Source organism: Lissotriton vulgaris, chromosome 6, assembly GCF_964263255.1.
Source record: "Lissotriton vulgaris chromosome 6, aLisVul1.2, whole genome shotgun sequence".
NCBI classification, from domain to species: domain Eukaryota; kingdom Metazoa; phylum Chordata; class Amphibia; order Caudata; family Salamandridae; genus Lissotriton; species Lissotriton vulgaris.
Window position 1 is genome coordinate 1382987895 of NC_141694.1, and position 17537 is coordinate 1383005431.

Below are 17537 nucleotides of genomic sequence, written 5' to 3' on the forward strand. Positions count from 1 at the left end.
CGAGACTAAGGAATCATGTTGTCTGTTCTGAACCTGATGTAATAGTTCTGTTGCATGAGTTCTGCATGTGCGTCCCTGTGGCCCCACCCCCCCTGTATTCCCATAGGCCACCCCACTCCAGCCTCCCAGCTGCTCCTCCCTCCCTCTCCCTCTCTTATGGAGGCCGCCCTGCGGGTGCGTCAAAGGCAAGCCCATCTGCGCCCTTCCGCACCTGGACCGTACCCACCACCAGAACCCCTGGACCGTGCGCACTCCACAGAACAAGACTCCGATACGAGGCCAACACGCTCCTCGCACTCAACACCGGACGAGACCACCGCTGCTTCCAGGACACCCCAAAACTCACACACGGACCTTTTTCCTGCCGCACCTGCAACTTCACCTGCGACAGATACACCAAACCTCCAAGGACCGGAACCAACTACCTCCGCTGCATACTCCTCAACACCCGCTCCGCATGCAAACACGCCGTCGAGCTCTGGGACCTGTTCGACACCTCCGACCCAGACGTTTCCTTCCTGACCAAGACCTGGTGGAACGACTCTTCAGTGTCTGACATCGCCGTAGCCATCCCGGATGGCTACAAGATCACCCGCAGGGATCGCGACAACGGTTTAGGAGGAGGTTTAGCCATCATCCACAAGTCCACTCTCAAGGTCCACACCCACGTAGACGACACCCTCAACACCGCCGAACACCTGCACTTCCGGATCCACACCGACCCCAACACCACACTCAGAGGAACACTCATCTACAGACCACCCGGACCCTGTGCCCAGTTTAGCGACTCCATCGCCGACCTCGCTAGCACCCACGCACTCTTTTCCACGGAATACATCCTCCTCGGAGACCTGAATTACCACCTCGAGAACAACAACAATGCCAACTCCGCCACCCTGATCGAACCCACCCATGCCGCCGGCCACACGCTCGACCCCGTCTTCACCACTAGCACTCACGTCCCCTTCAACTGCACCACTGAACTCCACTGGACTGACCACCGCTGCATCCATTTCACCTTCAAGAAACCAACCATGCACCACCGCACCCAAACAGCTGACTCACCGCTGCTGGAGCAAAGTCACCGAAGATCAACTGACCTTCACCCTCACCCGGAACCCACCCTCCGACCCCACCAACTCAGGCACCGCCGCCCACAACCTTAGACAGTGGATTGACGACTGTGCCAACACCCTCGCCCCGCTCAAGAAACCTGGTTCACCGAAGAGCTCCAGACCTCCAAACGTACATGCCCGAAACTGGAGAAGAAATGGCTCCACGATCATACACCGGACAGCCACAGCACACAAGGACGCCACCCGCAGACATCACCAACTCATCAGAGCAGCCAAGAGATCTTCCTTCAAAGCCCGCCTGGACAACAATGCACAGGACAGCAAAGAACTTTTCAACATAGTGAAGGAACTCTCCAAACCCTGCGCCATCACTAACGACATCCCGCCCTCACAAGATCTGTGCGAATTACTGGCCACCTTCTTGTACCGCAAGATTCCCGACATCCCTGACAGCTTCAACACCACGACCGCCCCGACTATGGTAGACTCCATCCCCCGCAAACACCACCTGCACCAACCGCCTGACCTCCTGGTCCTACGTCAATGACAACGAGACACGCAAGGTCATGAGCTCCATCCACTCAGGATCCCCGTCAGACCCCTGCCCACACCACGTATTCAACAAAGCTGAGGCATCCATCGCACTCCAACTACGGAAGGTCATCAACATCTGCTTCAAGACAGCGACATTCCTGGAAAGCTGGAAGCACGCCGAAATCAACGCCCTCCTCAAAAAGCCCAAGCCGGACCCCAAGGACCTCAAGAACTCCTGGCCCATTTCTCTGCTCCCTTTCTCGGCGAAGGTCATTGAGAAAACCGTCAACATGCAACTGACCCGCCACCTCGAGGACAACAACATCTTAGACCCCTCCCAGTCCGGATTCAGACGACACCACAGCATCGAGACAGCCCTCATCGCCACCACATATGACATCCGATGCCAACTAGACAACGGCGAAACATCAGCCCTCATCCTTCTGGACCTATCAGCCGCTTTCAACACTGTCTGCCACCGCACACTAAAGACACGCCTCCAAGAAGCCGGAACCCAAGGAGAAATCCCTGGACTGGACCACGTCCTTCCTCACCGGCAGAACCCAAAGAGTCCGCCTCCCACCTTTCCGATCCAAAGCCACCGACATCAGCTGTGGCATACCCCAGGGCTTATCCCTCAGCCCGACCTTGTTCAACGTCTACATGGCCCCTCTCACACAAGTAGCCCGCCAGCACGACCTGAACATCATCTCCTATGCCGACGACATCCAGCTCATCCTCTCCCTCACCAAGGACCCGCACACCGCTAAGACCAACCTCCACGAGGGAATGAAGGCCTTCGCCGAATGGATGAGGAGCAGCCACCTGAAACTGAACTCGGACAAGACGAAGGTCCTCATCCTCGGCCCCACCCCCTCTGCCTAGGATGACTCCTGGTGGGCAACCACACTGGGAACAGCACTGACACCCACGGACCACGCACGCAACCTAGGATTTATCCTCGACTCCTGCCTCTCCATGTCGAAGCAGGTCAACGCCGTCTCCACCTCCTGCCACAACACCCTCCGCATGCCCCACAGGATCTACAAGTGGATCCCAACTGAAACTAGAAGAAGGGTTACCCAGGCCCTCCTCAGCAGCAGGCTGGTCTATGGCAACACACTCTACGAAGGAATCCCGGCCAAACACCTACAACGACTACAACGCATCCAAAACTCCTCCGCCCAACTGATCCTCAACATCCCCCACCGCAGCCACATCACCTCGCACCTGAGAGACCTATACTGGCTCCCCATCAACAAGAGGATCACTTTCAAGTTCCTCACCCAGGCACACAAAGCACTCCACAACACCGGACCAGCCTACCTGAACAGTAGACTCAGCTTCTACACCACCACGTGCCGGCTCCGCTCCACCAGCCTTGCCCTCGCCGCTGTCCCCTGCATCCAACTAGCAACCTCCAGGGGCAGGTCCTTCTCCTTCCTCGCCGCCAAGACCTGGAACACCCACCCTACCCACCTGTGGCAGACCCAGGACCTGCTCACCTTCAGAAGACTCTCAAGACCTTGCTCTTCGACCAGTAACAGCACCCCTCCCATCAGCGGCTTAAGACCCGTACGGGTGAGTAGTGCGCTTTACAAGTGACTGATTGATTGATTGATTGATTGATTGATTGATTGATTGATTGATTGATAAGAACATTACAGCTCTAAGATGAATGCAGGATGAACGCTGCTGCCAAAGCTAATAGTTTTTTGCAACCTGTTGATGTGTCTGTTGGGTGAAGTTGAGGCTAAATTCTAAATCCGTTTTGTGATAGCTCTCTTCATTGTGATATCTGTGCATGTAAGTGTACATTTTTATATCTTCTAAGATTATTAACTTAGCGATAGCTGGAGATTGTGAGTCATATCACATAAAGTGAGCACTGCAAGGTCTTAGTTAAGACCAGAGGCTGGATCACAAAATAGTTTTTTTCTGGCGCTATTTAATGTCCTTGATGGTTAATTAAGGTAGTATTTAGTGCAAACATCTGGCAGCATCTGATTATGAAAGCAGGAGTCTGCAGGTGGTATTTTGCGACAATAAGTTTCCATAGTTGTTGTATGGCATTTCGATGTGCTAGGGATGTATTCATTTGCTTTTTTTATTCTACAGTATTGCAATATAATGTTGCTGTGTTGTACTGTGGTGTTGTATTCACTTTGACTTCTTGAAGATCCAGTGACAAAAACGAAATGTGAGCTCACTGCTCATCCAGACTGCCAGTGTACCATGCAGTGGTGGGGTTCCCATACCTGACTGTGTCCTTAGAAGCAGGATGACACATTGTTATTATTCCAACTTTCTCTGCAACCTTCTGACCCCAAAAAGGAAAAACTTAAGACACACTGGAGAAAAGGGACCTTGCATGAGAGAAACATTAGGCCTCATTTACAACGTATTGGTACTGGGCAGTGTTTTTGCTGTGCTGCTTTATGCCAAATCGAAAAGACAGGAATGCACTGTATTTGCAAGATACAGTGCATTCCTGTCTGAGTTTTTGGCAGTATTGTTTTTGTCCTGGAATTAACACCTTCCTGCTATCCATGGAGGCGTTTTCTTCTTTCTATGTGTACTGCAAAATGTAGCACGCATAGAAAAAGGGAAGAACTAGGAGAAATAAATATATTTCTCCTCTTTATTCTTCTCCTTGGGAGGCGTACAGTTTTGATGCATTCGCAGGTTTACAGATCCTTGTAAATCTGGGAAAGTGTCAAAACTCATGGATGTTGTGTGGGTAAACCCACTGCAACCCCTATGGAACGCCCCCTCGATGAGTTTAAAGACAACACAGTGACTTGATTGCATTGCCGTACACCATACCTATGAAGTCATGAAAAGCCATGCAAAGTGGATTTGAGTGGCCTCGTGGATAAGGGTCCGAACTCTGCACCCCCACCGAGTGTCATAAAAAGTGACGCACCTGTGGTGCAATGGTTTTGTAAATAAGACCCATTGTCTTCAGCCCAAGAATGCCTGTGGCCTCTCTTTCTTCCGCTGTACATTTTGTGATATTCTGTGTTTTTTTTTATCATCTTTATGTTAGGAGCGGGGAGATCTGTAGGACTGTGCCTGTGCAAAAGAAAAGATATGTGGGCACTTATTAAATCACAAACTTTAAAAGTAATTTCTTTCACAGGTATGTGGCTACTTCTTAAATTACAAACTTTAATGGTCATTCCTTTCACTAGATCCTCAACACTTATTTGTCTGTTCAGTTCAGTTCCTGTGGTTGTTCATACAACAAATATGCATTCCAAGACTTAAGGTCTTAATAGCTCTCCTTCTTGCACACTATCCATTAAAAAATATTGACGCTGTTCACTCTTAACTGCAGCGTTACCACTTGAAGTTTCAGTTTTTAATGCTTTAATTGTTCAAAACAAAGGGCCAATCTGAACTGTGGAATTATTTATTTTGAGGGTTACGTTTTTTCCAATCCTTAGTGTAGATTCTGAAATCTTTAATTGTTTTATAACGATTTTCCAATGTCTTCATCCCTTTGTTTGACAAGTACATTATATGGCTCCAACAGTTTTAAAAAGAAAAAGAATCAATTAACAATCCGACTTGAAACAATCTCCGACCACGGCACAGAATTAAATTAACAGTGTTTACTTTCCTAGGAATAGGAAGTTGTGCTGCATGTCACGTTTCTTTGCAGAAAATCCTTCAGGTCTTGAATTAAACACAAGTTGTTTTCTTTCCACTACTCAAATTGCGGAAAGGTCAAGTAAAGCCAAATTACCTCAAAGAAAATCAGGTAATGTATGGAGGCTCGTCTACTCTGACTCAAGGGACCAGACTCCTCTCACACTGATTCTCAGATTAGAAAACTTGTAGCAGTGCCCTTCAAATTCTACAGATCTGTTCACCAGGCCCCACCCAACCGCTATGATTACGTGACATCAATAAAAGGTTTGCTGTCAACAATTGAGCTGCATCTAATAATAGTTTGTCTCTGTGTACGAGTATAGAGCAATTCATATGGTAAATATAAAGAGTGAAACAATGGGTATGAAGGAAACCTAGGTGTTTCTAAAATATACTGAGATTAGAAGCAGTGGCTATATGGCTGAGATACCCGCCACCCCCTCTCAACACAATCCCCAAAAGGAAGGGAAACCGGAAACAGTTCTCAAAGTTTTTGGATGTGGGATGGAGTGACCATCCCGGCCGTATTTATTAAAACAAAAAATTAAAACATTAAACGTTTTCATGTTATGTACAATTTCATTATCACATTACGATGTTTGGCTAACCTTAACATAATCTCTAATACAGAGGTTCTCCTAGCCGAACTAGCATCCTACAAAAAACATTCTCTAAGAACACTGAAATTGTACATCCTAACGTTTAAGGGCCAACGGCAAGGTCATAACCGGTGTCAAGATCCCTAACCAGACTTACCCCTCCCACTTAGGAGGGGCGATGGCACAGGGGCTTACCTCAAGTGCAACTACTAACAATTTCCCTTGACTTGACGGGGGCACTTAAGACTCGACGCCATTTAAAGGTCGTTCGAACACTTGTGTGTGGTATCTAGAAGGTATCGTTGACCTCTCCCCACCCCACACAACTTACCGCATCTGCCGTCGCAGATGACACTGGCCCCGGGAAATTCCCCAGGAGGGGGCTGTAACCCCTCCTACAAAGGAAGGGGCCTTGACCGCCTTTCCTTTACTTCCGGCGACCCGCCCTTAGACGGGACCGCCTCCCCACTGAGGGGCCAATGGCCACCTCTCCCGAGCGCTCCCATCCGTGTTGGGTGACGCCCACTCATAGGGATCTACCAATTAGTGCTCACCGATCATGACCTTACCGCCTACCAAAAAATAAATACGACAATTCTTAAACCTATGAAAACATTGGTCGCTACGACCGAAAGAACATGCTAGAAATGCAACACTACATCGAATCATTTTAATCGTAACAACCTAAACGATATTCACCATCCTTTATTATGATTAACCACAAACTGATACTGTTATAGCCTGTAAACGAAACGGAAAAAACAAACTTATCAATTCACTTTATTGCACAACAACTTTGCTGTCCTCAGGGGCTGGTGGGTGGGTCAAAATTGGCTCTTCGTTCCGTCCCGAGCTCACGTGTAGCGAGGAGGTGCAGCTTCGGAGCACAAGAACAAGAGGACGTCTTCTGGTCTTGCGCCTTCTTTTATCCGTCTTCAGGGCGGGCGAAAACCCGCCCCTGCCCGCCCCGAGGGCGTGGCTGGCTGCGTCGGTGTCTAGGCCAGCCCACTCTAGGGCGGGAAAAAGCGCGCCCCGGCTACGCCGCTTCGGGCATACCAGCCGAGACGCGCCTCCCGCCCAAAAATGGCTTCCCGGGGGGATCGAGGCACTCATCCATACGTTCGGGGGGACCGAGTGGTCGCCCCTTTCCATATGGCTGAGATACCCGCCACCCCCTCTCAACACAATCCCCAAAAGGAAGGGAAACCGGAAACAGTTCTCAAAGTTTTTGGATGTGGGATGGAGTGACCATCCCGGCCGTATTTATTAAAACAAAAAATTAAAACATTAAACGTTTTCATGTTATGTACAATTTCATTATCACATTACGATGTTTGGCTAACCTTAACATAATCTCTAATACAGAGGTTCTCCTAGCCGAACTAGCATCCTACAAAAAACATTCTCTAAGAACACTGAAATTGTACATCCTAACGTTTAAGGGCCAACGGCAAGGTCATAACCGGTGTCAAGATCCCTAACCAGACTTACCCCTCCCACTTAGGAGGTGCGATGGCACAGGGGCTTACCTCAAGTGCAACTACTAACAATTTCCCTTGACTTGACGGGGGCACTTAAGACTCGACGCCATTTAAAGGTCGTTCGAACACTTGTGTGTGGTATCTAGAAGGTATCGTTGACCTCTCCCCACCCCACACAACTTACCGCATCTGCCGTCGCAGATGACACTGGCCCCGGGAAATTCCCCAGGAGGGGGCTGTAACCCCTCCTACAAAGGAAGGGGCCTTGACCGCCTTTCCTTTACTTCCGGCGACCCGCCCTTAGACGGGACCGCCTCCCCACTGAGGGGCCAATGGCCACCTCTCCCGAGCGCTCCCATCCGTGTTGGGTGACGCCCACTCATAGGGATCTACCAATTAGTGCTCACCGATCATGACCTTACCGCCACAGGTCCGGATAGTTGACCGGCTATCCGGACCCCCCACAAAACTCCTACCTAAAGGTCATGCTTTAAAGATTTTAACCAGGCTAGGAAGTCTCCTATGAGTAACTCATTCCCTGCCCTCGACAAATGCACACCATCCCCCAGATACATACTGTCATCACTAATACAATTATGCGAGATTGAATGCAATGTCTTGGAACGGAACAACCTACTCACTTTGTTATTCAATTTTTTAACAGAATGATTCAAAGCAGGGATCGAGATAGCCCCCCGCCACACTTTTCGTGGGATCATATGAGACCACGCAATCAGGCACCCCGGAACTCTCCTCGCTAACCAACTTACCGTGGAAAGCATAGCCTCCAGGAGCAGTCGTCTACCGGTGGTGACCAAATCATTGCCCCCCAAATGCACTATGACTATGGACGGCGGTGACCTCATCCGCTCTAACAGGCCCTCAAAAAATTCCTGAAACTGGTCAATACAGAGACCGCCCCTTCCGTAGAAGGACACTCTGTACCCGTATTCCCCAGGTACGTGAATCATGTCACCTGCTTTGAATACGTCTGCGGCCCGTCTCACGTATGAGTGGCCCACGACCCACACCTCCTTCTTCACAGCCGGTGACGTGCGACCGCTGGCCTGGTGTTGGGTCGACTGCTCAGTCTGCCCTGCCGCGTAGGCTTGCGCAACTGAAAACAAACAAAAGACAAGAGGCGTGAGTACATGAATACAGCTTCACAACATGTGCAATCGCACGTACCTCTTATAACAATTGGAGGACCAGCGCCCCACACGTTTCACTTGTTCTACATTAAGACCCCTGGCTGTAGCTTCAGTGGCAGCCCCTATACGAAAGGAGTGGGTCCCAAATTCGCCCGGGTCCAAGCCCGCTGCGGCAATGGCCATTGCAAGCACCCGTTGAAACTGAAACCTCGTCAGCGGGGTGGCGTCTGCATGCCTCAACAATGTCCCCCCCCATGATGCCACTCTCTGTGCTAGGTAATCTTCTAAGCACTGTACCGGACACATGGATGACTCGGGGTTCCTGCGAATGATCGTGCAGTCCCCTCTCCCATCTTGGTCAGTCTTAGACCTGAGAAAGGAGACAATCATCGCATCCCCCCTGATCTGAACATGTTCTCTGCACAAGCCCCCCGTCACATCCTGTTTGTTCCTTGCAACCAGCTCACTAACTCTCATAGCCCCGTGAAACGCCAGCGTAAATGCAGTCCGGAACAAACAGGTCTCAAAAGGGGACGAGCATGTGTTCGGGAGTGTGGCCAGTAACAGGGACAACCTGTCTAGACCTATCGGTCGTCTCACGTCTACTCTGCGACCCTCTAGGCGTTGCCACCCACGCAGTGCTTTCTGTACTGTGAAAGACGCTGTTGGGTCCAGGATGCCATGGGCCCTGGCAACAAAGGAAATGGCGGCACGATGCCTTTGGGCCGTAGCCACCGATTTCCCAGCCCTGTGTAAAGACATAAGAAAGAGTACTACCCACTCTTCCTGACCCCAAAGACCCCCTCTCTCTGCCCCCAAAAAGGCTAAATAGGCCTGGAACGCCCCTTCATATGCCTTCCTTGTCCTGGGTGCTAGACTCTCTCCCACGAGGTGACGAAGTTCGGGGCACCGAGAGACCAGAGAGCTTCGGGGAAGGGTGCCGGCTCCGGGTCCGCTGAAGGAAGGAAACCCGAGAAAGCCTGCATGTGAAAACGAGACAGTGCGTCAGCGGCCTGATTCATCACTCCTGGGACATGTTTTGCTCTGAAAACCACGTTCAGTTGCATACATAGTAGGACAATTTCTTTGAGCAGCCTCAAAATCAATTTACAATGGGCTGACTGACTGTTGATGCATTCTACCACGGTCATATTGTCGGACCAAAAAACGACAGAATGATCTCTGAAACCTTCTGGCCAGGTTCTCAGGGCCACGAGAATGGGAAATAATTCAAGGAAAGCGATATTACTCGTTAGCCCCTTCTCGTGCCACCATAGGGGCCATCTTTGAGCAGACCAGTTCGTGCCGAAGATGGCGCCAAAACCTATGCTTCCTGCTGAATCCGTCCATAGCCCAAGCTCTTCCGAGGACACGGCTGGCTTGTTCCAGACGACTCGGCCATTGAAGTCCGCCAGGAATGCTAACCATATCCGCATGTCCTGGCGGACCTCAGCCGATAACCTCGTGCGATGATGACCCTCCTTCAGGCCAATCATCGCTTGGGCAATGGAGCGGGAAAAGGGGCGAGCCATTGGGATTACTCTCAAGGCAAAATTCAACTTCCCCACTAATTGTTGCAACTGATGCAGTGTAACCTTCGGTGTATTTAAACATACTCGGAGGGCTGACCTGAATTTCAACACTTTGCTAGCTGGTAAACGGAAACACCCCCCCCTTGAGTCCAACTCGATCCCCAAAAACTCGAGGCAAGTCGTGGGACCCATAGTTTTACCCGGTGCCAACGGCACGCCAAAATGACCCATCAACACACAGAATTCATCTAAGGCCTGGGCACATTCGGGATTTCCGGCGGGGCCAAGGAACAAAAAGTCGTCAAGGTAGTGCATTACATTTCGAAAACCCGTCTTCTTAGTGAACACCCATTGCAGGAAAGTACTGAATTGCTCAAAATAAGCACATGATATAGAGCATCCCATTGGCATACACCTATCCTAACCTCTTTCTGAATTTTTTCCTGCACCACAGATGAATGTTGTAAGACGGAAAGCTGATTCTTGCAAATCCCTACACCCTGAAAGTCCCCCACCGGGATGCGGAAACCATGTGTAAAACCGTTCCGCAGCACCCCGGCAGAAGTACGATCCGGGTAATCGCTGAGCCAGGGGATCATTGCCAAGGTATCAATCGGGGTTGGTAAAGGCGCCCCTCGGACTAAATTAGACCTGTTTGGCGCCTCCCTTACCCCCATTCTCACCCGTTCTGGCTCTGCACGATGACTCAGGATGGGATGACCCACACGTACTACATTCGTGTCTAAATTTACAGGATCCCGGAGGCCTGGTACATTTCCCTCTGTTGAAGTTATAACAGAAACCCTTTCTCCCGGTATTACCTGCGGGCCTCGACTGGTCGTCGGTGCTCGTACTTGGTCGAAAGGGCGACCCCACATTTTGGCGGGAGTAATCAACAACATTGCTCCCGACCAATGGCATTCTTAACATTCCCGATTCTTTCATTTTATCCCACGTTAAAGAATCGTAACAATCCCAGGTCAAACTCTTGTTATGTTCCTTTTCTTTCCTGAACAGATTATCATAACAAAACCAATGGTTACCTTGATACGCCGTCGAGTAACCCATAATTCGTGATTGGTAAACGGGAAACTCAGGAAGCAACTCGGGCCTACGTTCCCCCAAAATCGATGTAAAAATACCCCACGCATTGCCCCAGTTGCCAATGTTCTCATTTACCTTAAAGGCGGCCATTTTTGCGCGCCAAACACTCGGATGCATTAGGTCCTTCTGACTTTTTACATGCTCCACATCATAATGATCAACAAGCAAGGAAAAAATATTCACGTATTCCCCTGCCCAGATCTTTTCCTTTATGGCTAAAGGCACATGTTGTCCCAATCTCTCTCTACGAGAGGGTGCTGACTCGTCCCGTGCAATCGGCAATGGCCGCTTACCTGAACCGGACGCAGCTTCTGCCGCTTGCGGCTTGTCTATCCCCGCCAACGGTGCAGCCACTCTAGCTGCCTCTTTCTTCTCACGAAGCCCTTTTATCAGCGCCTGTGCCTCGGCAGCCGTGGCGCCATCACTGCTATCCCCCAACCATGCTGCTAGCTGTGCTGCCAGCTCGGGGGGCATGTCTTCCTTGGGTGTCGGGGTGACGACAACGGGGATTGGATTCCCCTCGATCGGTACTGGGGTCGGCGCCTCGAGCGGGGCAGAGGGAACCGGGGCGTCTCCACCGGCTGGAACCCTTCTCGGCCTCTTAGGTCTCCCTCCAGCCGGCGCAGGGCCCGAACCCTCCTCCCCATCTCGCTCCGCCAACCGTTTCTTTATGTCGGACACCTCTTTGCAAAGGGCCCGCACCATCTGGTCGGTCGTCATTCTCTTTGCGCCTTTCTTGGGCATCTCTCCGAGGAAGTATCTGGAAGACAAAGAAAAAGATCAAAACGCTCAAAATTGGCTCTTCGTTCCGTCCCGAGCTCACGTGTAGCGAGGAGGTGCAGCTTCGGAGCACAAGAACAAGAGGACGTCTTCTGGTCTTGCGCCTTCTTTTATCCGTCTTCAGGGCGGGCGAAAACCCGCCCCTGCCCGCCCCGAGGGCGTGGCTGGCTGCGTCGGTGTCTAGGCCAGCCCACTCTAGGGCGGGAAAAAGCGCGCCCCGGCTACGCCGCTTCGGGCATACCAGCCGAGACGCGCCTCCCGCCCAAAAATGGCTTCCCGGGGGGATCGAGGCACTCATCCATACGTTCGGGGGGACCGAGTGGTCGCCCCTTTCCATTTGTACATCTCTGAATTTGTGTGTACCCATAGTAGCAAGTGATTCACAGGGCATTTTGCAAAATGACTTCTTACACACTGGATTACATTTGGAAGACACAAACGCACATAATTACTATTAGTATTAACAAATGTTCTACTATTCTGTGGTCCCATGCGTCTTCCAATAAAAATTGTACTTCACTTTTGTGGCTGGGCCTAGTACCTGCAACACAATACACTCCGTGGGTAGCTGCAGATTGTAGGCCCAAGCTCATCTGTCTCCCAGGAAAACCTACCATACCCAGACTTCTCTGAAAACTAGATACCCGGAGGTGTACGCGTGAAGTGGTGTAGCTCATCCGGTGCCCGGAGAAACTTACCAGACCTGCACATTTCTGAAAATTAGACATCTTAGGGAGTCCTGGGTGGCATGAATCGTGTGGCTCTCTTCAGGTAACTTTATCCGGAAGACCATGCAAACCTCAAACTTTCACTAAAAACACACATTTTCCATGCATTTCTGTGATGGAAAGTTTTGGAATTCATTCAGAGAAACAGATTTCCTACCACACAGCATGCCCCCAACTTTCAAGATAAAAATGGTACCCCAGTAGCATGGGTGGGCCAAGAGAACGCAACACAAAATACCTAAAAGTGCTATGTGGAGGGATCAGCAATAGGAGTATTTAGCGGGATTCAGACATTTTTGAAAAATAAACACCCAGAGGCTGTTATTAATTGTTCATTTAATTTCAACAATTATTTAATAGATAATTATGTTAATTTTAACCCTCTGCCGTCCAACACATACCCTACTGTTGCACTCACTGGAGTTGGAATAGCTATATGGCTGAGATACCCGCCACCCCCTCTCAACACAATCCCCAAAGGAGGGAAACCGGAAACAGTTCTTGAAGTTTTTGGAAGTGGGAGGGAGTGACCCTCCCGGCCGTATTTATTAAAACAAAAAATTAAAAACATTTAAACATTAATGTACAATTTCATACCACATTGCGATGTTTGGCTAACCTTAACAGATTCTCTAATACAGAGGTTCTCCTAGCCGATCTAACATCCTACAAAACATTTACTTGAAATATTGAAATTGTACATCCTAACGTTTAAGGGCCAACGGCAAGGTCGTAACCGGTGTCAAGATCCCTAACCAGACATACCCCCCCCACTTGGGAGGGGCGACAGCACTGAGGCGTACTCAAGTGCAACTACTACCAATTTCCCTTGACTTGACGGGGGCACTTATCAACTCGACGCCAGTTAAAGGTCGTTCGAAGACTCGTGTGAGGTATCTAGAAGGTATCGTAGACCTCCCCCCAACCCCACACAACTTACCGCATCTGCCGTCGCAGATGTCACTGGCCCCGGGAAATTCCCCAGGAGGGGGCTGTAACCCCTCCTACACAGGAAGGGGCCTTGACCGCCTTTCCTCTTCTTTCAGCGACCCATCCTTAGAAGGGACCGCCTCCCCGTTGAGGGGCCAAAGCCCACCTCCCCCGAGCGCTCCCATCCGTGTTGGGTGACGCCCACTCATAGGGATCTTCCAATTAGTGCTCACCGATCATGACCTTACCGCCCGACCAAAATAAATACGACAAATGCTAACTAAACGAAACTACATTGGCCACTATGACCGAAAAAGCCTGTTTATAAATGGACCTTACATCCGAAGTTCTTTAATCACAAACTTGTAAAATTAGACCAATCTTTATTACACATTCAACATCAACACAACACTACCATAACCTGTAAACGAAATAGAATAAATGATCAATTTTATTAAAACAACTGGCTGTCCTCAGGGGCTGGTGGGTGGGTCAAAATTGGCTCTTCGTTCCGTCTCGAGCTCACGTGCAGCGAGGAGGTGCAGCTTCAGAGCACAGGAACAAGAGGATGTCTTCTGGTCTTGCGTCCCTTTTTATCCATCTTCAGGGCGGGCGTAAACCCGCCCCTGCCTGCCCCGAGGGCGTGGCCGGCCGCGTCAGTGTCTAGGCCAGCCCACTCTAGGGCGGGAAAAAGCGCGCCCCGGCTACGCCGCTTCGGGCATACCAGCCGAGACGCGCCTCCCGCCCAAAATGGCTTCCCGGGGGGATCGAGGCACTCTGCCATACGTTCGGGGGGACCGAGTGGTCGCCCCTTTCCATATGGCTGAGATACCCGCCACCCCCTCTCAACACAATCCCCAAAGGAGGGAAACCGGAAACAGTTCTTGAAGTTTTTGGAAGTGGGAGGGAGTGACCCTCCCGGCCGTATTTATTAAAACAAAAAATTAAAAACATTTAAACATTAATGTACAATTTCATACCACATTGCGATGTTTGGCTAACCTTAACAGATTCTCTAATACAGAGGTTCTCCTAGCCGATCTAACATCCTACAAAACATTTACTTGAAATATTGAAATTGTACATCCTAACGTTTAAGGGCCAACGGCAAGGTCGTAACCGGTGTCAAGATCCCTAACCAGACATACCCCCCCCACTTGGGAGGGGCGACAGCACTGAGGCGTACTCAAGTGCAACTACTACCAATTTCCCTTGACTTGACGGGGGCACTTATCAACTCGACGCCAGTTAAAGGTCGTTCGAAGACTCGTGTGAGGTATCTAGAAGGTATCGTAGACCTCCCCCCAACCCCACACAACTTACCGCATCTGCCGTCGCAGATGTCACTGGCCCCGGGAAATTCCCCAGGAGGGGGCTGTAACCCCTCCTACACAGGAAGGGGCCTTGACCGCCTTTCCTCTTCTTTCGGCGACCCATCCTTAGAAGGGACCGCCTCCCCGTTGAGGGGCCAAAGGCCACCTCCCCCGAGCGCTCCCATCCGTGTTGGGTGACGCCCACTCATAGGGATCTTCCAATTAGTGCTCACCGATCATGACCTTACCGCCACAGGCCGGATAGTTGACCGGCTATCCGGACCCCCCACACAACTCCTACCTAAAGGTCATGTTTCAACAATTTTAACCATGCTAAGAAGTCTCCTAAGAGTAACTCATTCCCCACCCAAGACAAATGCACACCATCCCCCAAATACATACTGTCATCATTAATACAGCTATGAGAAATAGAATGCAATGTCCTGGAACGGAACAACCTACTCACTTTATTGTTAAGCTTTCTAACAGAATGGTTCAAAGCAGGAATAGAGATAGCCCCCCGCCACACCTTTCGTGGAATCAAATGGGACCATGCAATCGTGCACCCCGGAACTCTCCTCGCCAACCAACTTACAGTGGAAAGCATTGCCTCAGGAGTAGTCGTCTACCGATGGTGACCAAATCATTGCCCCCAACATGCACTATAACTATAGACGGCGGTGACCTTGTCCGCCCTAACAAACCCTCGAAAAATGTTTGAAACTGGTCAATACAGAGACCGCCCCTTCCGTAGAAGGACATCCTGTACCCGTATTCCCCAGCTACGTGAATCATGTCACCTGCTTTGAATACGTCTGCGGCACGCCTCACGTATGAGTGGCCCACGACCCACACCTCCTTTTTCACAGCCGGTGATGTCTGACCGCTGGCCCGGTGTAGGGTCGACTGCATAGTCCGCCCCGCCTCGTAGGCTTGCGTAACTGAAAACCAAACAAAAACAAGAAGCGTGAGTACATTATTACAGCTTCACAACATGTGCAACCGCACGTATCTTTTATAACAATTGGAGGACCAACGCCCCACTCGTTTCACTTGCTCAACATTAAGACCCCTGGCTGTAGCTTCCGTAGCAGCCCCTATCCGAAAGGAATGGGTCCCAAATTCGCCCGGGTTCAAGCCCGCAGCGGCAATTGACATCGCAAGCACCCGCTGAAACTGAAATTTCGTCAGTGGGGTGGCGTCAGCGTGTCTTAACAAAGTCCCCCCCCATGATGCCACCCTTCGTGCTAGGTAATCCTCTAAACACTTTACCGGACATATGGAGGACCCAGGAATCCTGCGTATGATGACGCAGTCACCCATCCCATCTTGATCAGTCTTGGACTTTACAAAGGAGACAGTCATTGTTTCTCCCCTGATCTGAACGTGTTCCTGGCACAAACCCCCTGCCACATCCAGTTTGTTCCTTGCAACTAGTTCGCTTACCCGCATTGCTCCGTGAAATGCTAGCGTAAAAGCGGCTCGGAACAGCACCGCCTCAAATTGAGATGAACATGTGGCCGGGAGTGTGGCCAACAACTGGGACAATCTATCCAAACCTATCGGGCGCCTTTCATCTACTCTGCGACCCTCAAGGCGTTGCCACCCACGCAGCGCTTTCTGTACAACGAAAGACGCTGTTGGGTCCTGGATAGCGTGTGCTCTGGCAACAAAGGAAATGGCAGCACGATGCCTCTGGGCCGTAGCCACCGATTTCCCAGCCCTACGTAAGGACATCAGGAAATTCACTACCCATTCCTCGTGACCCCAAAGTCGCTCTCTATCACTCCCCAAAAAGGCTAAATAGGCCCGAAACGCCCCTTCGTATGCCTTCCTCGTCCTTGGTGCTAGACTCTCTCCCACGAGGTGACGAAGTTCGGGGCACCGAGAGACCAGAGAGCTTCGGGAAAGGGTGCCGGCTCTGGGTCCGCTGTGGGAAGGAAACCCGAGAAAGCCTGCATATGAAAACGAGACAGTGCATCATCCGCCTGATTCATCACCCCTGGAACATGCTTTGCTCTGAATAGCACGTTCAATTGCATACATAGTAAAACAATTTCCTTAAGCAGTCTTAAATTAGTTTACAACGTGCTGCCTGACTATTGATGCACTCGACCACGGTCATATTGTCAGACCAAAATATGACAGAGTGATCTTTGAACCCATCGGGCCATGTTCTCAAGGCCACCAAGATGGGAAACAGTTCCAGGAAAGCAATATTACTCGTCAGACCATTCTCATGCCACCATGTCGGCCATCTTTGTGCCGACCATTTCGTGCCGAAGATGGCGCCAAAACCTATGCTTCCTGCTGAATCTGTCCATAGCCCCAGCTCTTCAGAAGACACGGCTGGTTCATTCCAGACGATTCTACCATTGAAGTCCGCCAGAAATGCTAACCAAATACGCATGTCCTGGCGGATCTCGGCCGATAGTCTCGTGCGATGATGGCACTCTTTAAGGCCGACCATCGCTTGGGCAATTGAACGGGAAAAGGGGCGGGCCATTGGTATTACCCTCAGGGCAAAATTCAACTGTCCCACCAACTGCTGTAATTGTTGCAGCGTAACTTTTGATGCATTTATACACACTTGCAGCGCAGCCCTGAACTTCAACACTTTCTCAGCTGGCAAACGGAAACACCCTTCAATGG